The sequence below is a fragment of the Hyperolius riggenbachi genome, chromosome 6 (assembly GCF_040937935.1).
Source record: "Hyperolius riggenbachi isolate aHypRig1 chromosome 6, aHypRig1.pri, whole genome shotgun sequence".
Classification (NCBI taxonomy): Eukaryota; Metazoa; Chordata; class Amphibia; order Anura; family Hyperoliidae; genus Hyperolius; species Hyperolius riggenbachi.
In genome coordinates, this window is record NC_090651.1 from 89,547,061 (window position 1) to 89,572,888 (window position 25,828).

Sequence of the window (25,828 nt, forward strand, 5' to 3'; positions counted from 1 at the left end):
ATTGTTCTGATAACTTTTCTTCTGCTAAGGCAGCAGGGTCTAAAGCCAAACGTAAACGCTCCAAAAGAAAAGCGTTACAATCAGCGGAGTCGTTGCCCTTGGCGACTGCGCATCAGATCTGTAACGAGACTCCACCATTAGCAGATAATGAAATTCAGTCACCATTCAGGGGAGTCAAATGGACCTATGAAACTACTAATGAACTTTCATTGCTAGCCAGGGAAAATAAAGGTTCTTGTTTAAATGAATTATCTGAATATGATTATGAAGATATATTACAGAGTATTGAACAGATCAATTTATTCGTGCAGCAAGGGAAATTTGCATACACTACAGTTCAATACTTGCTACAGGTATTGGAGATCCTTAGGAATAAGAAATCGGCCAATCACCTGCTAAATAACCCAATGTATGTTTCTGCCACTAACACATTTGCAAACTATGATCAGCCGGAATGCTCAGCTGTTAAATATGCATGGGATCCTCCATTTGAGAAAGGAGAGATGGAAGCTCTGGTCTATGAATGGAAGAAAGATGCAAGTTCATTTTGTCAGTTTTACAGTGCAAAAAGTGAATTAGTATTGAATGCATGCATTAAGTCTGCTTATAACCTAATAAAAACTGGTGTGTGTGGGTATGACTTTGTGGCTCCATTGATCGATGTGTGGAGAATGATTCTGGACGATTTTTATGCAATTCAATCAGTTGATACCAGGGAAGACACACTGTCAAGTGGAGATTGTTCCACTTCCTCAGTTCCTGAGGACTCGCCTGCTTCAGCACCTTTGGCTGATTCAGCGAGTGATTCTGAGCTCCTTTTGTGTGAAATTGAAGTTCCTGTAATTCCACCCTGTACCATGGATAACTCAGTGTTACTTCCCAGTAAGACAGAAATTACTAATACTTCCTTAATCTTGCCCTGCACAAATTTCTCAGCAGAGGACCCAGAGGTCCTGCTGACTTTCGAGTCCAGCCTAGCCAGTACTCATGACTCTTTGTTTAGTGAAACAGACACCAGAAAAATCTTGCCTGTCTCTGCAAACACTTCTGCAGAAATTACCTGTGTTAATAAAGTTCAACTCCTGTCTGATCCAGCAGATGCCAATAGATGCACTACATCAGTTTCCGAGTCCCAGCAATCCTGTCTAGTAAACTCAGAACCCCAGCATCTGAATTTTCCAATTTTACAAATGAATGGTGATTCAGATGCGCAAACATTGTGTCTTGATCTTCCTGTTTCTACACCTCGCTCTAGTTTCGTGAATAGCTCAGAGCATCTGCTATGTGAACCTGAAATCACAGAATTATTACCTTGTTCAGAAAATTTTCCAATAAATTTGCCCTGTACCATGAATTGTGCAGTAGATCTCTCCAATGAAACTCAGGTCACAGAATCATTATGCTGTCCAGCAGGTGCTTCCATGGTTTTGCCCTGCAATATGGACTGTTCAGTGATCCTGTCCAGTGAAGCTGTGGTCGCAGAGTCTTATGCTTCACCCAGTACTTTGGATACTTTAAACCCTTTAGCAGAGGAGGCTGAAGCACTGCTTACCTCAGTTGGTGTTGCAGTAATATTCACTTGTCTAGCAGCTGTTTTGGAATTACAGTCTGCTCTAATAAAACTTGATGAATTTCTGCCCAGCGAAGCAGAAGCCATTGAAATATTGTCCTCGTCAGCAAGTGTGTTAGATACCTTGCCCTGTACACAGTCTGATTTAACCAATGTTGTTGAGTCCCTCTCCAGTGTTGTAACAGCCGAGGAACTCCAGCCCTGTCCTCTGAATGTTTCAAAAGTCTTGCCCTGTAACATGGATAATTCTGACTCGCTGGAAAAAATAATAGAAATCTCAGAATTTCAGTCCGGGTTAATGAGTGTTTCTGAAACCCAGCCCTGTATCCTGGAAAATTCTGGTTCTCTGGCCGGTGTGGCAGAAGTTCCAGAGCCCCCTTCCTGTCCAGTGGGTTACTCAGTTTTGCCTAGTTCAGTGGGGATTGCTGCAATATTGACTTGTTTTGCAGCCCTTCATGAGCTCCAGTCCAGTGTATTTGATGAGTCTCTGTCTAGTCCAGAAGAAGCTATGGGAACCCTGTCTAGTTCAGTGCATACATCAGAAGATTTGCCCTGTCTTGTAAATGCCCCTGAACATGATTTGTTAATAACCCTGCTGGAATCAGCGACATCTAAGTCTGATCCTGCAGTTTTTAGTGAGAATCCAGTAACTATGAAGTCTAGTCATGATGAATTTTTTTTGCCCAGTTCTGGTTTCGGTCCTGTCTTGACTGACTTTGAGGTTCGCAGTTCCTTGACATGCCCAGAGGTTTCTCTTGTGCCGGTGTGCCCAGATGTGCTTCGTATGCCAGACTGCCCAGATGTGTCTGTGTTAGCGTGCTCACGTGCTTCCCTAGTGGAGACATGTTCTGATGTTGCCGGTTGGCCTGCATGCCCGGAGATGGTTCTGGTCCCTAAAAGCCCTGATCTTGATGTTTGTCCTTGTGACCCTGACTCTGGAGTTGCCCTGGGTTCCATAGGGGTTCTTGATAGTTCTCCATGTGAGCCTAAGGGGCGTTCTGACCTGTGGGGATCTCTTTGGAGCTTCCAAGTGTTCTGGGAGATCTCTGAGGAAACTTGTCCTGGTACCTTGGACTGGTTCAACGGTGGGTTTTGTGTTGGTAGGGACAGTTCCGGTGGGCATTGCAAAGGCTTTGGCGTTTTTGGACAGTCCTTGGAAGGCGGTGGGTATCGCGCAGAGAGTTTCTTGGGGTTGTTTTCTGGAAGTCGTGGTTCTGATGGGTGTCACACTGAGGCTTGTAGTGCTGACGGGCATGGTTCGGTAGGTTCTGGTTCCAATTGGTCTAGTTTTGGTGAGACTGATTCGGGAATTTGGTTTTGTCGGACGGATCCGACCTTCATGAATTTTCAGTCAGATCAGTTTGCTGGATTTCCCACTTCTGATTTTTTGGTTTGGGTGGTTCAGGAGAAATATGTCAGTTTTCATAGGCGTCCAGAGGCCGCGTTTAAGGGAGGGGGTACTGTTATGATCGCTTCTGCAGCGTTTACTGCTGACTGCACTGGTATTGCAAACCAAGCAGTTCTAATGTCATTACATGCATTTGCTTGCATAGTTTGGTTTGCACTTAAACTAGTTGCTGATTCCATCTGCAGTCGCTCTGAAGTTTATGACAGTTTAATATGCTTTTGTGTAAACAAACATTGTCTGCTGCAGTGGAGGGGCGGTCCCTTTCCTGCAGGCTGCATATCATTGTCTGCCTTTTCCTGCTATCAGCCTGTGATTAATTACCATTCACTTGTGTGGGAATCTGCAGGTCTGCTCCCATTGGATGACCTCAGTATAAAGAACTGCTTCCTGCAATGTCTCATGGGCTATCATAGTTTCAGACTCTATCTGTTACTCTGCTCGTGCCCCACCTCGTTCCTGGTCCGTGTGGACTGCGCTGACTCCTGCGAAGGGGTCAGCGAGTCCTCCTAGTTCTGCTCTTGTTCTAGAAGTTGCTACTTGCTTGTCTTGTGTCATATATTGGTTCATCGCCAATATATACGCATACTTGCGCATTTTGTTATTTTCCTTGTATTCGTGTTACGTTAATATATCAGTGTCGCTGATATATACGTACACGAACTGTTTATTTCCTGTGTTCAGTTAGTCAGTTTTCCAGCACGTTTTGGTAGTTTGCGCGTATCGTGAACACCCGTGCTGAGCTAGTTATCCTGTTCCTGGTCCTGTTTGTGGATTGCGTTCATCTCTGCGAAGAGATAACGAATCCTTCTGAATCCTGTTCCTGGTCCTGTTTGTGGATTGCGTTCATCTCTGCGAAGAGATAGCGAATCCTTCTGAGTCCTGTTCCCTGTATTACTTCAGTCTTAGTCAGAGTTCCTGCTTATGTCATATATCGGTTCATTGCCAATATATACATATGTTAGTCAGACGTTACGAATAGTTTCATTGATAGCTGTAATTGTAATACGCTAGGAAAACATACTTATTGTATATTTATCTGTGTTACGTTCATCTATCTCGATCCTGCTATTTCCTGTCTCTCCTGTCCTGTCTTTGTGAGGCACGCCATCGCCGCAACGCATTGGCTGCCTCATTCCAGTCTGTCTGGTTTTGGACGCTTGCTGTCGCTAAGTAATCGCTAGCTGGCAAGCGTTCATTCTGTCTACCTGTCCTGATCTCCTCAGTCCTGGTTTATGCGCTCAGCGCTACTTTGCGCTGAGACGTTATTACGAAAGTGTTTGTGGCTGTTCAGATCTGCACCGGCTCTGTGCACCACAATCTCCTATTGGAGTCAGTCCTCTCCTCCACTAAACTGGGGATATCCTGATCCCTTGTGCTGGTGTGTGTACCTCCTTCACGTCAGCTTATGTGTTGTATGCTGACTGTGGAGATTACACCCCCAAGCTTAACAGGTTCCAGGGTCCCTGAGTACTGCAGGGCCCCAGGCCTCCCTCTGACTTGTGCCCCCTGCATGGATTTGTCTGAATAGCAACTCACCTATCCCGGTGCTCTGCTCTAGTCATGTTCCCATTCCCGCTGGCTGCCTCTTCTCCATGACCAGTCATTATACAATAACAAGCACAGAGTCGTGGAGAAGAGGCAGCCACCGGGGATACAGACAGGAAGCATGGATAGAGAAGATATAATCCGCTGCCTCTGAAGAAGCAGGTTTTCTGCGAAATGGCTTTAAGGCCAGGATTTATTGCTTGTATGTTTTGAAGGTATTGGGAGCCAATAAATAGGTGACTTGCAAAGCAACTGGTGCCCGGATCTCTTATCCTTTTGTTATACATTGATTCTGAGGCTCCCGAGCTCTCAATCTAACATCTAGTGGCAATTTGCCTTTCCTTGTGCTACAAAAATGGATGGAGAAGATGCAGCCAGTGGGGATGGAGACAGGGAGCATGGAGGGAGAAGAGGCAGCCAGCGGGAATGGAGACGAGGAGCATGGATGGAGGAGAGGCAGCCAGCGAGGATGGAGATGGGGAGCATGGATGGAGAAGAGGCAGCCAGCGGGAATGGAGACGGAGAGCATGGATGGAGAAGAGGCAGCCAGTGGGGATGAGGATGGGGAGCATAGGTGTAGAAGAGGTAGCCAGCAGGGATGAGGATGGGGAGGCAGCCAGTGGGCAGCCAGCGGGGATGAGGCAGCCAATGGGGATGAGGACGGGGAGCATGGATGGAGAAGAGGCAGCCAACAGGAATGGAGAGGGGGAGCATAGATGGAGAAGAGGAAGCCAGCGGGGATGGATATGGGGCGCATGGATGGAGAAGAGGCAGCCAGCAGGGATGGAGACAGGAAGCATGGATGGAGAAGAGGTAGCTAGCGGAAATGGAGACAGGGAGTATGGATGGAGAAGAGGCAGCCAGCGGGTACGAAGATGGGGAGCATGGATGGGAAAGAGGCAGCCAGTGGGGATGAAGACGGGGAGCATGGATGGAACAGCGTGCTGGGATAGGTGAGTTGCTATTCTGACATAAACAGTGCAGGGGCTCTGGGGGCCACAGTAAAGTTAAAGGGGAAGATCTGGGGGGCACGGTGGCTCAAGTGCCCTGGGGCTGAATATGTTGGGGGAGGGTCCAGGGGGGCACCCCTGCTTAATTTAGCACAGATTTATAAACCAGTGCTTTATCTACATCATCTGGAGCAGAGAAATTACTTATGCTAGGTACACACAATACAATATTCTGGTAGATTTACCTGCCAGATCGTTTTTTTCCCAACATGTCCGATCTGAATATCGCTCGATTTTCTGATCGATTTTTCTATTAATTTCCATTCAATTTTATGGAAATCATTCGGAAAAATCGATCGATATTCAGATCAGACATGTTGGAAAAAATCGATCTGGCAGGTAAATCTGCCACAGATTTGTATTATGTGTAGCTGGCACTAGATATTTTAAGTTAGTTTTCTCCTGACAGAAATGTTTGCTAACTGTGGCTGATAAGGAAAAATAATCAAAATATAATGTAATCACTTCCTCAGCATAGGTTGTTAAGCCTCCCACTGAAGAAGTTGCTGCTCAACTGTTTGAATTCTGTTCTGCTACATTTTTTTTTCTCCCAGTAGGCTCTATGCCAGGCATAGGCAAACTTGGCCCTCCAGCTGTTGAGAAACTACAAGTCCCACAATGCATTGCAGGAGTCTGACAGCCACAGTCATGACTCATAAAGGCAAATGCATTGTGGGATTTGTAGTTCCTTAATAGCTGGAGGGCCAAGTTTTCCCATGCCTGCTCTATGATGTGATCAATCTTTTAGAGCAGAGAAAGGATTCTGAGTTTCAGAAAGGTTATTTCTATCAATTAGGTGTTAAATAAGTCATTTATGAGAAGTTCTGTGAACAATAAAGAACGTTTATTTTTGGCATATCAGAAAATGGAAGTCAGAGCTGAGGGCTGTACAGACAATAAAGTTTTCTTTGGGGGAAAACAAGCATTGGGGATTATTTAGGGCGACAGTCTAATAACTGGTCATATATCTCCTGTCTTGTGTGCCTGAGATAACTTGGGTGAATAGGAAGCAAGCCAAACTGATTTTTTTTTCATCCAAAAGGTTTGCACTTGCCCACATTAGGAAGCCTCCTGCTTTTCCTTCGCCTCCCGTCTCCACAGTACAGAACACGCAGCTTTGCCAAGCCAAAAAATACCTGCCTGTAAGAAGCCAGACAAACATTTGTTTTTAGCAACAAAGGCTAAAATCTCTGCAGGAGAGATCAGACATGGCTATCAGAAATCATACTCAAGTTTAAATCCCAACAAAGTGTCTCTAAAATAAATTAAACACAGACCTATTGGTTCAACATGTCTGCAGGCGTATGCAGAGCCGGATTTCTGGCAAGGCCACATAGGCCATGGCCTAGGGCACTAGAAATATAGGGGCGGCTCATTGAGGGGCAGTAAAGCTGTCCTATGCAGCCATCCCTATCTACAAGGACAGCTTTAACCTTTGAACTCTGTGTGCTGTACTTGTGTCATTCCAGCAAGACCTGTAAGCTCTATGCTGCAGGTACACATCAGCCTAACTGGGTCCATCATTAATGAAATGGCAAGCATAACATAAAAGTTCTTAAGGAAAACATAACTTTTAATCTATATGCATATTACTAAAATAGCTATTGTCTGTGAAACCAAAGATGGGAAGTAAGGGAATTCTCATTGGGGCACACAGAGATAACGCACATACAGACGGTAAAGTCGGCCTAGGGCGGTAAAAAGTACAAATCCGGCCCTGGGCGTATGGGATGCTAAAATGCTTTGCCAATGATGTTTTTTAACAATGACAGCATATGCATTTGGACATACGCGACAGCAGATAACCATTTGGAGCGGACTTACCTTGAGGCCATCCTATCCTTGCCTCTGGGTTCATTATATAGTCAGGAACAAGATAAGCTGAAATAGCCGCTGTATATCCGGGCTGCCACTGCACCCTGCAGCAATGCTCAACAAGAAATGACACTTCACTCAAACCTGTATATAATGTGTATGGGCTAAGCACAATGAGTGGGCTCCCCCAATATCCTGTAATTATCGATAGTAAAATATACACATGCCCCTATCTTACTTCACCCCCACCTCCGGGACCATCCATTTATAAACGGAAGCAGACAATTTGGGGCCCTACTATTAAGTATAATGTTTATTAGCTGCAACCGGGTGCCAAGACAGTCAGGGAATGCAGAGTCAATTCAGAAGTATTTGGCCAATTAGAGAATGCAAAAAAGGAAAAACAAAAAATACTACTTGGAAATCAGCAAACGCAAATTGGAAATCAGTAATCACCATTGACGTAAATAGGAATTTCTACGGATTCGGAAATCTGCATTTCCGTATTGTACACCTTGTATTTCAGGTATTGTACACCTATCTGTCTTCGCACACTGCAGTCATTATTCTCCTGCATTCATCACCCTCTTACCATGTTTTCCCAAAAATAATTATTACTTTTTGCTTCAAATGTTGTGCTAGGGCTTATTTTCAGTGGATGTCTTATATTTCTATGAACACACAAGTTCCTGTGCTGTGGGTCCTCCTGCCTTCCCCACTGTGCCAACTCTTCCTCTGCTGTATCCACCTTGTGTGCCCCTGTGTCTCCCACAAACCTTTAGTGTCCTTCTGGTGTCCCCTCTGTAGCTGTGTCCTCCTCTCTATCCCCTAAACTCCTGTGTGCCATGTAACCCTATGTCCTCCTGGTGCCTGCTGTGTCCTCCAATGTCCCCCTATCTCCATGTCCCGCTGTCCCCCGTGTCCTGCAATGTCACCCTAATCATCTTCTTCCCCCCAGCTCCATGCTGCTGTGTCCCCGATCTTCAGCCTATGGGGAAGAAGTTTGGTAACTTGTTTTTCTACTAGAGCCAATGTTCTCGTAGGTGGGACCATGGCTCTTTTATTGGGCCAATCACTGCACTCGCTGAGTAGCAGTGAGTGCAGTGATTGGCCCAGTGACGGAGCCTTATGCTGGGCATACACGGTCAGATAATCGAGCCACTGATGGCTCGATTGATAAGATCCAACCTGTCCGATACCCCGCCGGATCGATACTGCGCTCGATATCGGCGGAGAGAACAATGGGAAGAAACAAGCGGCTGATTAGCAGCGCCCGCAGGGACGAGCGGGAATCGATACCGCATTAGTTCTGACCATCGGGTTGAGTAGAAACACAAGTTACCATACTTTTTCCCCTTACTGCAGCTAGGGCTTACTTTCGGGGTAGAGCTTATATTCTGAGCATGCTCGAAATTCCTGCTAGGGCTTACTTTCAGGGGATGGCTTAATTTCAGGGAAAGAGGGTAGTAGCTCCAGTCTTCTTGAGACTCCATGTTTTGTGGTCACTGCTTCTGTGATATTAGAGAGTGTAGATAGAAGACTCAAGTAGACCTAAACTCAGAACTTCCTCTCTACTCTAAAAGATATGCAACAGCATAACAACCTTTAAAGAGAACCCGAGGTGGGTTTGAAGAATATTATCTGCATACAAAGGCTGGATCTGCCTATACAGCCCAGCCTCTGTTGCTATCCCAAACCCCCCTAAGGCCCCCCTGCACTCTGCAATTCCTCATAAATCACAGCCACGCTGCTGACAAACAGCTTGTCAGAGCTGGCTGTGTTTATCTCTATAGTGTCAGTCTGTTGCTCTCCCCGCCTCCTGCAGAACTCCGGTCCCCGCCTGCATCACTTCCCTCTCTGCTGATTGGAGGGAAGGGACGGGGGCAGGGACCGGAGCTATGCAGGAGGCAGGGGAGCAGCTGAGACTGACACTACAGATGTAAACACAGCCTCACAGCATGGCTGTGATTTATGAGGGATTGCAGAGTGCAGGGGGACCTTAGGGGGGTTTGGGATAGCAACAGAGGCTGGGCTGTGTAGGCAGATCCAGCCTCTGTATGCAGATAACATTCTTTAAACACACCTCGGGTTCTCTTTAAAGAAAAATATTTCATTGTTACAGCTGACGCAAAAACTGCAATAAATCTGCAGTGTGTTTACCTCTTGCTTTCATGAAAGCAGACGTAGAGTTAAAATCCTGTGTTTACAAATTAGCTGCTCTGCCGAGGTAGCCAGCTGACACAGCAGAGGGATGAAATTACAACTTGTGCTTAGTCACAGATAAGGGGGAATTAGACATGGTAAACTCTCTAAATACATACAGGGTGTATTTCTCCCTGTTTTCCTTCTGTCCTGAGCAAGAGTTCAGGTCCACTTTAATGAGAGGAGAATGTACAGCTGCAATCAGAGGCTACAGATGGAGCTCCAATAGGGGAGAGAGGGTAAGAAGTTGGGGCATTATTCTCTGCCCTGCAATAGGGGGCTGACCCCTCAGTACTAGTAATGCATCTTATTAGACTCAAGGATTTCTTAAGCTGGCCACACACCATACATTTTTTTAAATATCTGTTCAATTCAAGAACAGCAATCCATTTTGATAAATGATGATAAAAATGATTGGAAACTCTGAGAAAATTGCCTGGGTGTAAATATTAATAAATTGACAATCTACCACACACCATTCAATTATCATAAAAATTGATTAGAAAAATCCACCATTCTGTGGACTTTGCCACCAATTTCTGATTCCGTGGAAATTTGGATTCCCGCCAATACTGAATGACAAATTTCCGATTTTCCAGTTTCTGGTTTCCATTTTGTTGGCTTTCCAGAAGTCTTTTTTGCTATTTTTTGCATTCTCTGATAAATACTTCCAAGATGACTCAGAAGTTTTTTAACCAATCAGAGAATGCATACTTTAATGCGGTAATTGGAATACCATGGAAGTTTTAGACCAATCACAAGAATCAAGGAATACACAGTAGTATCAGAGTTTTTTGATTGGTCTAAAATTACTGCAGTAATCCAAATTTTGCTGAAAAATTCTGCATTCTCCAATTGGTCCAATGCTTCAGAGTTCTGTGATTGGGCTAAAATTACTGAATTGCCTAAATCAGATTTCCGAGTTCCATTTTTTGCGTTTTCTGAGAAATACGGAAAATTCAATTCCATGGCGCTCCTTCCATTAATTTGCCTGTAACTTTATTACTACATATCACAACAAAACAATCTATATCTTAGGGGGGGGGGGGGTGCCACCAATTAGGCTTTCTTTGGGGGGTATTTTTGCTAAGAACTATTTTATTCTAACTGCATTTTAATGGGAATAATAAAAAAAAATTGAAAAAAATGTATTATTTCTGTTTTTAGCCATTATAGTTTTAAAATAATACATGCTACCATTATTAAAACCCACATATTTTATTTCCCCATTTGTCCCAATTATTGCAATTATTTCCCTAGTACAATGTATGGCGCCAATATTTTATTTGGAAATAAAGGTGTGTTTTTTCAGTTTTGGGTCCATCCCTAATTACAAGCCCATACTTTATAAAGTAACAGTAATATACCCTCTTTACATACACATTAAAAAAAAAGTTCAGTCCCTAAGGAAACTATTTATGAATTTTTTTTTAATTTGTAATTTGTTTAAAAAAAAAGTTTTGGTAGCTTATGGGGAGTGTGAGAGGTCAGGGGTTAATTTTAAATGTAAACAAATGAAAAATAAGGTAAAAATATGTCCTTTATTGAAAAAAAATGTGACTGTAATTTTACTATTTGGCCACAAGATCCTAGTAGCTTGGTCCGAGTCATAGCTGTCTTCCGCATGCATAGTATTAAAGTACACTATCCAGTACTGGCTGGATAGTGTACTGGTTAAGGGCTCTGCCTTTGACATGGGAGACCATGGTTTGAATCCTGGCTAGGTCAAGTACCTATTCAGTATGGGAGTTCAAGGCAAAACTTCCTAACACTGCAGGGTGGACTCTTGAGCGCATCCCAGTGGCTGCAGCTCTTGAGCTCTTTGAGTCCGACAGGAGAAAAGCGCTATATAAATGTTCAGATTATTATTATTATTAATACACAAACAGGAAGCAACGCTTGGACGATCTTTGTGAAAGGCGGAGCTGACTCATAGATGGCTACAGTCATTCACACAGGGACTTAAGGTGCGTACACACGCACTATGGCCGCCAACGACGGGTCCATCAGACCCTCCCGCTGGGCGGACTTTCAGGCGACAGTAGCGCATGTGTACGCACTGTCGGCAGACTGATAAGGCTGTTTCTGAACGATCCGCTCAGCATCGGGGGAAGGAGGGGGCAAGCAGGACCACGCGGCAGGGAGGGACGTAGTAGCTACGCCCCAGCAAGCAGTTATGGCATTTTGCAGGGAAGAAGTTATTCGTCCCGTGGGAGGGGAAGTGCTTAAAATTGGGCCCCCTCAAAACTTACAGTGCCCCCGGCTACTGCCTGTATTGCCTATCAGTTAATATGGCTCTGGTTCAGTGGAAGAAGGTCTAGTTCAGGTTTGCTTTAAAATTAGGGTTCTGTTTGAAAAAATTGTATGAACTTTGTGTTCAAGCAACATCTTTTGGTGTGTTATTTTATTCCATCACAGCAGGGAAAGTGTTCTAAAAGAAGTGATGCAGAGCACGCCATAATGCTGCTAATGTGACGGCTTTTTCTGATAGTTTTCCATCAATCTGTTCTATTAGTTGCCGAAACTCTTCACCGTGATCATTTCTCTGTCTTCCATCAGCATCACCGGCCCCTGAAATGCTTTCTCCTTCATGGATCATGGTATAAAACTGCGGCTCAGAATATATAATTTAGCTGTGAAAATGCAAGTGGAACCTTGACGGTGCATTCTCTTTTTTTTCTGTCCTAAGTAATCTTTTGGCCATTGACTTTTCAGACTCTTTTGTGCTCGGAGAGGAGACTTTTATTATTGGTTTTGCAAAATGTACCAAGATAACCTGCAATCCCATCTCTTTGAAGCACCACTAAGAAAAAATGTCTGTTTTTCCCTATAAAGTACTTGCAGTAGTGTAGCCATGTGCAGACTGTTTCAAGTAGGAAACAAAATGCAAACGAAAACCTTAGCAAAAAATTCATTTGTAGATATTAGGGAATCTTAGAGGCCTGGGGTGGTCTAATTTCCAGAACCGCACCCGCAGCTCCGCTAGCCGCACCCGACCCACAACCCGCTTTCTGGTGAATCTGGTACTCGCACCCGGCCCGCATTCACAGAACCGCTACCTGCACCCGACCCACAACCCGATTAAATCAAAATGGGTACCCAAACCCGCCTGCATTTCAGGTAACCCGCCGGTGCCCAACCCGATGCAGGCGTCTGTTAGGGATGGCCGGAAATGCAGATTTCCGCTTCCGACAAAATTCCATTTTCCACCAATCCCGATTACTGGTACCACTTTCCACGTTCCTCCTACTACGTATTTCTGCGTAATTCTGCGTTCAGATGTGAGAAAAATGTCACATTCCACAGTCCGTTTCGAAAATTTCTGGAGCTGATTGGGAGGCTGCACCATCGCGGGATCCCTGGGGGGTACGTATTACGGCGACGATCGGTGGGGACCGGAGGGACGTTGGGCACATGGTTAGCTAGCGAAGTGCTAGCTTAACAATATACAACACTTTTTATTTTAAAAAATCCTCCCGGGGCCATGTGATCCCCTGCGGCGGTTAATGCAAAACATTTTTTGCGTTCTGCGGTCCTATGCATTCTCTTATGGTTTATTTATTTATTCTTAGCGGTTAGCGAAAAATCCACATTCTGCATGCAAATTTCTGCGTTCTGCTCTGCATTCCGATGCGGAAATGCGATTTCTAATTGGAAATGCGAAAAACTTCAATTCCGGGGAATGGGCATTCCTAATCGATATATTTTTCAAGGTTAAGCAAGGCGAGCAATTCATTTTGTCTTTAGTTATCTGAGGCCTTTTCTGGGGCTTCATTTGGGTCCCTCCTCTCTTGCATGTAAATGTTATGCGGCCTAGAAATGGACCAAATGCACATCCTGACAATTTAAATAGGCTTAGTTCCAAGATGCATACCATTTGCATGCAAAGCCTGAACTTATAGAATCTCATTCAGGGATGTTCATTCAGGGCCCGTTTCCACTGGCGCAGTTTCCGAGCCAAATCCGCAGAGTTTCCCCACAGGCAAATTGTGCGCTCGTGCTAGAGATTTGGCAGACATTGGCATCCGAAATGGTGCGAGAGGCTGCGAATCCCATATGAGATTCGTCTGTGTAGCCGCAGACCCGGAAGTGCCGCCGCGCCGTAATTTTAGACCAATCACAAGACTTGGATACTACAGAGCATTTCCATGGTATTCCGATTACCACGGTAAATTATGCATTCTGTGACTGGTCCAATACTCTTGAGTCAACTAGGAAGTATTTGGCGAATTAGAGAATGCAAAAAAATGACCACAAAAAAAGACTTCTTGGAAAACGGAATTCGGAAACGGAAATTTGAAATCTGCAGAATTGGTAATTGGCACTGGCAGAAAACAGGATTGCTATGCAATCAGAAATGGGCATTTCCGACCATCCCTAATCTCATTGACCATCACTGCTGTGCAATGAAGACGGAAGCTACTGATTCTGACAATATATAAAATTAGCTGTCTACGCTCAATCAGAAATCTACAGTAGACTTTTAGAAAACATTGCTCATATTTACTATTAATTTCCTCTGCTAACCGCAAAGCTGTAGATTTCAGAACTTTTGAAGTTGTAAGAATTATCGAGGCTGTGCTCCTAAACATAAAGTAATCTGGAAACAAATAGGATTTGTTAATGTAGTGCGCTGTAGGAAAAGAACAAATCAATAGCGGAATGAAAGGACAGACAGGATTAGAAAGTATTTGTGTTTCAGCAGCACCTCTGGAAGACATTGTTTCGTTGTTTTCTCAGATCCTCTGTACAGTTAGCAGATGAGACCAGAGACGTGTAGGCTGAACTGTACCCATTATCTGTCTAAAGCAGACCAAACTATTCACACCACCATTTGCAATTCACTAGGGGGTTCTCTGGAGGTAACGTTTACGGGGCACTGTTCCATAGCATCTAAGATGTTCTTTATATAGATTCCCCCTATCTTCTTTAGAGGTTAAAGAAATACTGTAGGGGGGTCGGGGGAAAATGAATTGTACTTACCTGGGGCTTCTAATGGTCCCCCGCAGACATCCTGTGCCCGCGCAGCCATTCATCGATGCTCCGGCCCAGCCTCCGGTTCACTTCTGGAATTTCAGACTGTAAAGTCTGAAAACCACGGCGCCTGCGTTGCTGTGTCCTCGCTCCCGCTGATGTCACCAGGAGCGTACTGCACAGGCACAGACCATACTGGCCCTGCGCAGTACGCTCCTGGTGACATCAGTGGTAGCAAGGACATGGCAATGCAGGAGCAGTGGTTTTCAGACTTTAAAGTCTGAAATTCCAAAAGTGAACCGGAGCATCAGTGAGTGGCTGTGCGGGCACAGTATGTCTGCGGGGGACCATTCGAAACCCCAGGTAAGTTCAACTCATTTTCCCCCGACCCCCCTACAGTATTCCTTTAAGCATCTAACTGGGACCATGCAGCAGCTCTTCTCTCCAGGATCACTTAATGTGAGGGGCAGAGAAAAGTGCTGGTCAGTTCAGAGAGCGGAAGCCTTGATGATGGACTGCACGGAGAAAGTTAATGAGAAACCGTAACCAAGAATTGAACTTCATCCCAATCAGTAGCTGATACCCCCTTTCCCATGAGAAATCTTTTCTTTTTAAAAAAACGGATCATCAGGGGGCTCTGTATGGCTGATATTGTGGTGAAACCCCTCCCACCAGTGGTGTACCAATAGGGGGTGCAGAGGTAGCGACTGCATCGGGGCCCTTGGGCTAGAGGGGCCCTGAAGGGCCCACCCCTCAAACACAGTATTAACTCTTTATTGGTCCTGTGCTGATAATATTCACTTCTATAGTTGATTTGAATAGTAGTGATCATTAACACACAGTTTCCCATCCCCTTCTTGCACCTCTGACACTGTGGTTGTTGTTGATTGGTTTTGGTGTGTTGTATCAATTGTTATTTATAGCATTCATGGGGGGCCCCAATGCTAAGCTTGCACTGGGGCCCATAGCTTCTTAGCTACACCACTGCCTCCCACCAGTGGCGTAGCAATAGGGGTTGCAAAGGTAGCGACTGCATCGGGGCCCTTGGGCCAGAGGGTCCCCATGGGGCCCTTCCTCAACCAAAGTATTAGCTGTTTATATTGGTCCTGTGCTGGAAATAACCACTTCTATAGATGCTTTGAATAGTAACAATCATTACCAAACTGTTCTCCATCCCCTTCTTGCGCCTCTAATACTGTGGATGACCTTGGCAGGTTTTGCTGCGCCGTATCAAGTGTTATGTATAGAGTGCTGGAGGACCCAATGTAAAACTCGCATCTGGGTCCGTATCTCCATAGCTACGCCACTGCCTCTCACAGTGTGATGTCAGGACCATGGTTCTGACATCATACTGTGGGAGCCTTGTTGCATTGTGTTTACAGCTGTTTCCGACTGACAAAAAAGCAAACAGCATCTCCTTCCACTGACATCACCTGCCAGCAGTAAAAATGTCACCATGTGATAAATGTCAGAATGTAAATCATGGAGAGGAAAGATTTTACAATGGGAAAACACTGCCTAAATCATTTATACATAATTATTGTAAAAATAAAGCACTTTTTTAATTACATTATTTTCACTTGAGTTCTTCTTTAAAGAGACACTGTAAAACCAAAAACGTCCCCTTGGGGGTACTCACCTCGGGTGGGGGAAAGCCTCCGGATCCTAATGAGGCTTCCCCCATCCTCCTCTGTCCCACGGGGGTCTCTCTGGAGCCCTCCAAACAGCGGCCCAACAGACCCGACAGCCTGTTCAATATTTACCTTTCCAGGCTCCAGCGGGGGCGCTGTTGCGGCTCTTCTGATGGACATAGGCGGAAATAGCCGATCTCCGTCGGGTCCGCTCTACTGCGCAGGTGGAGGAGACTTACTATTTCCACCTATCTCCGTGGGAAGTAGCGGATACTGCGCCGGTGCTGGAGCCAAATGGTAAATATTTACGTTGCCGCCGCCGTGGGACCGATGAGGACGGGGGAAGCCGCAATAGGATCCGGAGGCTTCCCCCACCCGAGTAGAGTACCCCCTAGGGGAGTTTTCTTCGTTACAGATTTTCTTTAAGCTCTATCAGCGCTGTCACCTCTACATGTGGGAAATGGCTGTCTGTTACTGGGGGACTTGTTTGTTACTTGGTCTGCCATAAAGGTGACAACATGCCATGTTGCTATGCGAGGGGGGGGGGGGGGGGATGATGGAGAAGCGCATGCATGACGTCACGGTGTGGGCGGGAGAGCGGCGTGGGCGGGGGTGAGTTGATCTGCCGGACGGATCGTTGTGGGATCGGCAGTTGGGCCTCTATACACACGCCTTATTATTGTTTGAGACGGTTGTTATCATCCACCTCAGCTGAATTTAGCCAAGCGTGTGTAAGAGGCTTTTAACTTTCAGCCATAGACCCTGAACAAGCATGCAGATAAGATATTTCTGACAAAAATCTGACAAGCTGCATACTTGTTTCAGTTGGGTGATTCAGGCACTACTGCAGCCAAAGAGATCAACAGGACTGCCAGGCAACTAGTATTCTTTAAAAGGAAATAAATATGGCAGCCTCCATAAGCCTTTCACCTCAGGTTCACTTTAAAGGACAACTGTAGTGAGAAGAATATGGAGGCTGCCATATTTATTTTCTTTTAAGCAATACTAGTTGCCTGGCAGTCCTGCTGATCCTCTGCCTCTAATACTTTTAGCCATAGACTCTGAACAAGCATATGCAGATCAGGTGTTTCTGACATTATTGTCAGATCTCACAAAATTAGCTGCATGCTTGTTTCTGGTGCTGTTCAGACACTACTGCAGCCAAATAGATCAGCAGGGCTACCAGGCAACTGGTATTGTTTAAAAGGAAATAAATATGGCAACCTCCATATTCTTCTCACTACAGTTGTCCTTAAAAGTGGGATATAACTCTAACATAACATTCAATAAAAATGTGTTTTCCTGCATTGTATTACCCATGCAGTTATCATATTTGCTTTAGAGCACTAATAATCTTGTCTGTCTACAAACTCACAAAGTACAGTTTATGTGCTCTGAAAGCTGTCATTGCATTTTATTGCATAGCTGCCTGCTGCATTTATATGTTAAAATCTGTCTAGTGAACAATTCTCAGCTGCACACATTCTAGGAGCAGAGAGAGAGAGAGCTCAGTTTCTGCACTTTGCTAATGTTTACTAAATGTATCTGACAAAGGAATGTAAACAAAAGATAAACTTACCACCTCTTCCAACCCAGCCAGAAGCTGCCCACTGAATCAAGGAGCTTTTCGCCGAAGAACAAAGTGCTGTGTTTAAAGAGACACTGAAGCGAAAAAAAAATGATGATATTATGATTTGTATGTGTAGCACAGCTAAGAAATAAAACATTAAGATCAGATACATCAGTGTAATTGTTTCCAGTACAGGAAGAGTTGAGAAACTCCAGTTGTTATCTCTATGCAAACAAGCCATTAAGCTCTCCGACTAAGGCCTAGTGCACACCGAGCGGTTTTTGGAGCGATCCGCCGGCCGCATCCGCCTGGAAACACGCTTGGCTAATGTATTGCAATGGGATGGTGCACACCGGCGGTTTGAGGTTTTTGCCAAGCCGCAAACGCGCCTCCTGCTGCACGTTTGCGGATTTCGGAAGCGTTTTGTCCTCAATGTAAAGTATAGGAAAAACGCAAACCGCTCTGAAAAACGCTACTTCAGAGCGGTTTGCCAGGCATTTTTGTTACAGAAGCTGTTCAGTAACAGCTTTTACTGTAACAATATGTGTAATCTGCTACACAAAAACGCACCCAAATCCGCTAGGTATGTTTAGGGCTCTTTCACACTAGAGGCTGCGGTAGAAAAGGCTGAAAGTCAGCCTTTTGCTTAACGCCAATACATAGCGTTTTCAAAGCGTTTTCAAAGCCTTTTGAAAGAGTTTTACAGCCCATATGAAAACGTCCTTTTTTTTTTCTTCTATAAAAATAAGTGAACAAGATAGCTGTAAAAAGCTTTGAAAACGCTTAAGTTGGCGTTTTCCATTGACTATCATTGAAACGCCAACAGCCAACTTCGGCTGTAAACAGCCCTGAAAAAGCTCCTGGGAGTGTTGAAACGCAACGCTCCAAAACGCCGAGTTAGATGTGAAAGGTAAAATGAAAGTCTATGGACTTTCTTTTACCTAGCAAAACGCCAACTTCGGCTGTGGCGTTAAAACGCCGAAAAATCCCTCTGGTGTGAAAGGGCCCTCAGAAAACCTCTCTAAACATACCTAGAATCGCTCTGAAATAAGCTCCCAAAACCGCTAGCGTATTGCGGATCTGCTAGCGGTTTTGGTGTGCACTGGGCCTAAGTTAGTCATGGAGAGGGCTGTTATCTGACTTTTATTATCTCAACTGTTCCTGGACTATTTACTTTTTCTCTGCTAGAGGAGAGGTCATTACTTCACAGACTGCTCTGAAAGACTCATTTTGAATGCTGAGTGTTGTGTAATCTGCACATATTATAGAATGATGCAATGTTAGAAAAAACACTATATACCTGAAAATGAAAGTATGAGATTATTTTCTTTGCTGCTAATCTTCTAGTAATTATTCATAGTACACAACCAATTCACTATATCATATATTTTTTTTTCGCTTCAGTGTCTCTTTAAAGGAGTTCTGTGCACCATTCCTATAAACAAAAACCGCCACTTACCTGGGGCTTCTACCAGCCCCTGGAGCTCCTCCGATCCTCCGTTCCCTGCCGCCGCTCCCGGTCTAATCAGCCGCCTGATTAGACAGCCGCTGCGTGGCTATGGCCGTACGCGCACTCGCTCCTGCGCGAGTCATCGGGAGCTTACTGCGCAGACACAGTACAAGAAAACTTCGTACATCGCCTGTGCAGTAAGCTCCCAATGAAGTGCGCGGGAGCGAGCTTTATTCGTCTTGTTAAACAAATACTACAACGGGACCGGCGGGGAATTGGAGTATTGGAGGAGGACGGCGTGGGACATTTCAGCTGCAGGGGACCGGGAGAAGCACCAGGTAAGTGGCGTTTTTTGTTTATAGGAACAATGCACAGAACCCCTTTAAGGACCTGTTTCCATTAGACGTGGTGCGATGCGGCTACATAGCGGCATCGCAACGCGGGTGTCCTGAAACACGTGCACAGCAATGGAATAGTTTCCATTGCATGCATGTTGTGCGGAGCGAGTCAACCTGAAGCATGCTGCAGATTCTCGCACGGCCGTATCTGCCTGCACCTGCTTCCCATCTCCTCAATTCACTTCCGAGGAAGTGAAGCAGCCAGCAGAGGAAGTGATGCGATGCGGCTAGGTAGCCGCATTCGCATCACTTTACGAATGGAAAAGGGCCCTTACTGTTTGAATGCTGTCCAGCTACAATTTTTTTGTGGTAGTAGATTTTATGAGGTAAATAATCTTTTAGAGCAAAGAGGGATAAGGAAATCATGAGTTTCCATTTAAAGTAAGAGGATTTTTTTTAGAAATCCTCCTAAAACACCTGACCTGTTAACAATGAATCTGAACACTGCTTCACTTGCTGGCTGCTGAAAAAGTATAATAACATAAAAAATAACAAGGCTATAGAAGTCAATAAAAGTCTTATTCATTCGGGTATAATGAAATAGGGCTTGATCCCCAAGGGTCACAAAAATGTCTCAAAATGTTTATAAGCACATCGCCATGACAACATGAAAATGCTGGCAACAAGATTGTGCTTGCTATACATAGTAATGTGGCTTAGGTGGTACGGTCAGAATAATATCAATTAACACTCATCGATTGTGTGTAAACAGAGTGATGATGAGGCTGTTTGGCGTCACACTGTAAAATTCAGGCGTTTAAATATTCCAGCCTCAATCAGATTAGCATGTCATAAAACCGCTGCAGTGCTTTGATATTCAATTGCAAGAGAAAAAAATCAATTCTTTTTTTTATGAATATTTATGCACTTTACAGATGGTCACACAACTATAGCGTAAATCCAGCCGCAGAAGCGGGACAATTCTCATTTCTGTGTGGTCAGGCTGAAAACCAATAGCCTATTATTGGAAGTAGCTGTTTTCATTAGACACTGCAGTTGTTTTCTACAAAGTACTGTCCAGGCCAGTCCGCTGCTGGCTGACCCTTACTGATCAATAACCTATGAAAGGCCAAAAGGGTAATGTTCTTTCAGCTTCAGTTTGATACATCATGTTAGAATACTATGTAATACGGTTGAGAAATGAATGCGGTCTGAGAGGTCTTGGCCTCCACTGACCACCTTATGAAAGCTCCCAAAGCTGGACTGGCACTGCAGTACTCAGGGGTTAATAAGGGATTTTTCATACCACACAGATGAAGTCACTGCAGACAGAGCAGTGGCATAGTTGGAAGATCATGTGACCCACAAGCAAAACTTTCAAGGGATCCTCAGATGTAGTAATGCCACCTGCCCCTACCTTATATGAGTTAGGCCCATTGCACACCAAAAACCTCTACACATGCCTAGCGTTTTTTGAAGCGTTTTTGTGTAGCAGATGTCATATATTGTTACAGTAAAGCTGTTACTGAACAGCTTCTGTAACAAAAATGCCTGGAAAATCACTCTGATCTAGCGTTTTTCAGAGCAGTTTTCCACTTTCCTATACTTTAGCATTGAGGCAGAAACGCCTCAGAAATCTAAAAAATGCTGCAGCCCCCTAGTTTGCGTTTGTGGAAAAAAATGAACCGCTCTGGTGTGCACCATCTCATTCACTTTCATTAGCCAAGCGGTTTTCCCCCTGCAAGCGTTTTAAAAAACGCTCCAGAACCACTCTGGTGTGCACCAGCCCTTAAAGGGGCACTACAGCGAAAAACTGTAAAATTTAAAAATGTGCAAACATATACAGATAAGAAGTACATTTTTCCAGAGTAAAATGAGCCATAAATTACTTTTCTCCTATGTTGCTGTCACTTACAGTAGTTAGTAGAAATCTGAGAGAAGTGACAGGTTTTGGACTAGTCCATCTCTTTATAGGGGATTCTAAGGGATATATTTATTTTCAAAAGCACTTAGTGAATGGCAGTTGCTCTGTCCAACTGCCAAAAAACTGTGTAGTGAGCAGGGAAGCTGTCCAGCATCATTGTTTAAATCCTTTTTCAGGAATATCTTTATAAAGAATAAAAGCCTTGCTGAGAATCCCCTATGAAGAGATGGACTAGTCCAAAACCTGTCTATTCTGTCAGATTTCTACTGCCTACCGTGAGTGACAGCAACATAGGAGAAAAGTAATTTATGGCTCATTTTACTCTGGAAAAATGTACTTCTTATTTGTATATGTTTGCACATATTTTAAATTTTTCCAGTTTTTCGCTGTAGTGCCTCTTTAATTGGGTAATTTGCAATCTCATACAATCAACACTGCTCATAGTTCATAAACACTGAGAGAAAGTCAGAGGGTGGAGAAACACAAGAAAGTTAATGGTGAATACATTAAGTACCATCTGGGCCCCGTATGCTCCAGGGCCCCAAAGCAGCTACTATGGCTATTGCTACCCCCCAGCTGCAGAGGACCAAAGTGACAGGCTCCATCACTCCTTAAAATTCTGCTTTGTTTTTCTCTTCTTATTGTAAACAACAGCAATTCAGCACTCCAAATTTGAGCTGCGTTTTTCCATTCAAATATATTATGTTAACCTTAAAAAAACTGAGAGAAACCTCCCCTGGGGGTACTCACCTGGGGTGGGGGAAGCCTCCGGATCCTATTGAGGCTTCCCCCGTCCTCCTCGGTCCCACAGCGGTGGAGATAAAGCTCCCCGAACAGCGGGATGTAAATATTTACCTTCCCAGCTCCAGCGCAGGCGCAGTATCGGCTCTTCACCTCGGAGATATGCGGAAATAGCCGATCGATGTCAGGCCGCTCTACTGCGCAGGTGCAAGTCTCCTGCGCCTGCGCAGTAGAGCGGATCCGGTGGAGATCGGCTATTTTTGCCTATCTCCGTGCGGAAAACCGCAACATTACCCCTGCTGGAGCCAGGAAAGGTAAATAAATCAGCGCTTATCAGCGCTTGTCAGCCTTGTGAAGGGAGGATTCCGGGACACTTCGGGGGAGCCAGCACTGGACTGCCTGCAGCTACAGGGGAGGGGGAAGCCTCATTGGGACCCTGAGGCTTCCCCCTCCCGAGGTGAGGACTCCCCAGGGGAACTTTTTTTTTTGTTACAGGGTCTCTTTAATGGCAGTGAGGCAGCGCAGTGGTGTAGGGATCACCATAGCAGCCATAGTCGCTGCCATGAGGCCCATTGCCATGAGGGGCTTGGAGTCAATGGCTGTTACAGGGCAGGCATCCACAGTGGGCTCTCTAAGTTGCACCATAGTGGTAGAAGAGCATAAGAGAATTGGCTCACCTCTCCAGGCTCCATTGGCGATCTGTGGTTTCCACGCATCTCTGTCTTTATGACTGAAGTGCCATCTCTCATTACAGGACGAGTGAGGACACTCTAATCATAGAGGCGGGTAATGTGCTGGAGGATTTCTTATTTCAGTGGATCTGAACTTTAAGCAGAAGAATTTCCCTGAAGTCCTGCATTGATACTCATTTACATGAGCATCACTGCACTCATTTCCTGTCTTTTTTTCCATTGAGTAAGCACTACTTTACTAGCATAAAATAAATATGAGTGCCACAGCAGTCAATGGGACAGTCCGGGACACTTCAGTTCACTTTACTCATTTGGTAGTGATGTTTATCAAAGGGGAACTTCAGCCTAAACAAACATACTGTCATTAAGTTACATTAGTTGTGTTAATTAAATAGATAGGTAATATAATCTCTTACCCACCCTGTTTTAAAAGAACAGGTAAATGTTTGTGATTTTGTGGGGGCAGCTATCTTTTTCATGGGGCAGCCATCTTTTTGGTTGAAAGGAGGTGACAGGGAGCATGAGACTCAGTTCCAACTGTCTTGTGTCCTCATCGCCCCTCCCAGCTGTGCGCACGCTAGGCTTCAAATCTCAAATTCAAAATAAAAAACAAACAAAACAAAACAGCAGAAGGAGAACAACAACATCAGAAATCCCATCATGCTTTTGCACAGCATCAGGGGAAAAAATTCCCAGGCAGTTTTTTTCTGTGCAGCTAAAAATGAGGCTTGGGTGAGAAAAACAAAGTTTTGATGCTGTGAAACTGTTAAAGAAACACCAAGCCTCTTCAGTGCTGCTGAGTAGATTTTTAGTCTGGAGGTTCACTTTTTAAGCTTCATGTTTACAACATAGTAGAAAACTGAAGCGAACACTTGAATGAAAAAAAAAGTATGCTATGACGGGGGACCATTGATGCGAACACTTGTCACCAGGTTCAGATTTTTGGAGAGGCTACAAAGGTCCAGGCCTTGGTTGGCTGCTGGTCAAGGTACCTGCAAATGGAAAGGGAGGCTGCAAATGGGAATCAACATATGGAAGAGGACAGGGAGCTATACATTAAAGACAGAGACTACTGCATGGATGTTACACACAGAAGAGATGGGGGGGGCACTGTTGCACGTGGATATGGAGCAGCAAGAAAGTTGGCCCTGGGGCAGAAAAAGTATAAATCTGTAATTTATATTTGTGTGAATTAGACCATGGTGGTATTTGTCACTTACACAATGGATACCCCCATTGGGCTTGTATGAAAAAGATATCGAAAAAAACCTTAAACTTCAACAATTCATTCTCAAAACACAAGAGAAAAATAATAAATAATATACTCTAAAAATGATTTTCCAGAAATATAATCAATGCAATGTGCCTGTGATTTTTCTTACGCCATCATTCTGTATGCTTTGTAGTATATCACAGTGTAGTCCATATCTATTTTTATCTCTGATCCACCCTGCAGATCATACGCTATGCACAGAGGAGTCTGCCTTGTAAAACTATATGCAAATGCAGAAAATTTACATTCAGCAAATATTCAGAACAAAAGCAACGTAGTCATCAGAGCTTAAACAGCAGGTCTGGTCCCACGGGCTTACAATCAGATTTTCGCTGTGTAAACTTTGTTTAACAATTGTACTGCATGCTTATGCAACTCTATCTCAATCTGTTCATTCATCTTAAGAGGTTTTTTTGGATCCTTTGTGTCCTGACCCTCCCTTTCTTTGTGTTAGCTCTACTTTGTGTACTCAACCCCCTCTCTTCCTTCCTAGCCTCTCCCTCATATAGATTGACTGAGAAAAACAGACTGGTGTGCTAGGGGAGCAACTTGCAACTTCTCCATGTGGTAGACTAGTAGAATGAAGGCCGTTGCTGTGGCAACCCAGAAGGTGGGTGCATCAAAGCAGTGAGTGAGCACCACAGCATGAGACAGCAGCAGGAGGAAAAATGGCTAGAGGGGTCCTGGGACCCTCACAGGGAGAAGTAACATACACCAAAAAAAAGGAAAGACAAGATAGCAGCAGAATTTGAGAGCAAAGAGTAGTACAGAACGAGAAGCAAATAACAAGGTCACCTGAAAGTCATCCCGTCTAGGTTGGCATCAGGTATTCAACATGCCAAACGCCAAGTATCAATTTAGTGTGAGATGGTGTGAGGAGGTCAGTCTATCACCAGTGGATGCTATAGAATGATAATGCTTTTTAGAAGCTGCAGTGTTTTCCTGCAGCTAAGCAGTTCGTATGTATACCAAAGCTACCTACACACATGCGATATCTGTCATTTGAAATGGCTGATAATGACTCTTTAAGACGGCGAAAGTTATGTTTGTACAGAGGCCGCCAATCGATATTGCTCATCGGGCATTGTTAAAGATCCATCCTGTTGGATTCTTAACGACCCCTGGTGTCCGAGCATGACCATTTGCAATGTCTTTTACAAAGTGCATAGTTGTCTGACGATCATCATGCCTCCGGCCCCTCCATAGCAACATGTCTGTACAGCATCGTTCCATAAAATGTTGTTTCTCAATCCCCAATGGGCAACAATTCTTGCATGTGTGTACTTAGCTTAAAGGGATTTAGAGCTGAACTATAAAAAAAGATTTATACATACCTGGGGCTTCCTCCAGCCCCATCTGCTAAGATCGCTCCCACGCTGCCAACCTCCGCTGTCTGCAGCTTCAAGAACTAGGTCCCATCACTGCCATCAGTCAGCTCCAGTCTACACATGAGAAGTGCGCCCTCTATGTATCTCTCCAGCAGCTGCTGGAGATGCTGTGCAAGCAATTTTGAATCTTGAGTGTTGTGTACCACTTAGCAATGCTAATTGTTTGAACGGGTCCTTAGGCCACATGACTTGCCTCGGCAATGATACTGTTCTGCTTTCAGCCATCATAAAGATCTTGCTGGGCCAATGTATTGCCAGTGTGTTTGGTACCACTGCACATTCAAATGAGCTATGGTG

At 44.6% G+C, this 25,828-nt stretch overlaps 1 long non-coding RNA gene across 1 annotated transcript; it reads right to left on the bottom strand.

Moving 5' to 3' along the window:
- Positions 1 to 6,410: 6,410 nt before the first annotated feature.
- Positions 6,411 to 24,672, bottom strand: LOC137522479 (uncharacterized). The gene is made up of 3 exons (XR_011022306.1): positions 24,253 to 24,672; positions 17,735 to 17,817; positions 6,411 to 6,673 (listed from the first exon to the last, which is right to left on the bottom strand). It is a non-coding gene; the product is annotated as an uncharacterized lncRNA (long non-coding RNA).
- Between the last annotated feature and the right edge of the window lie 1,156 nt (positions 24,673 to 25,828).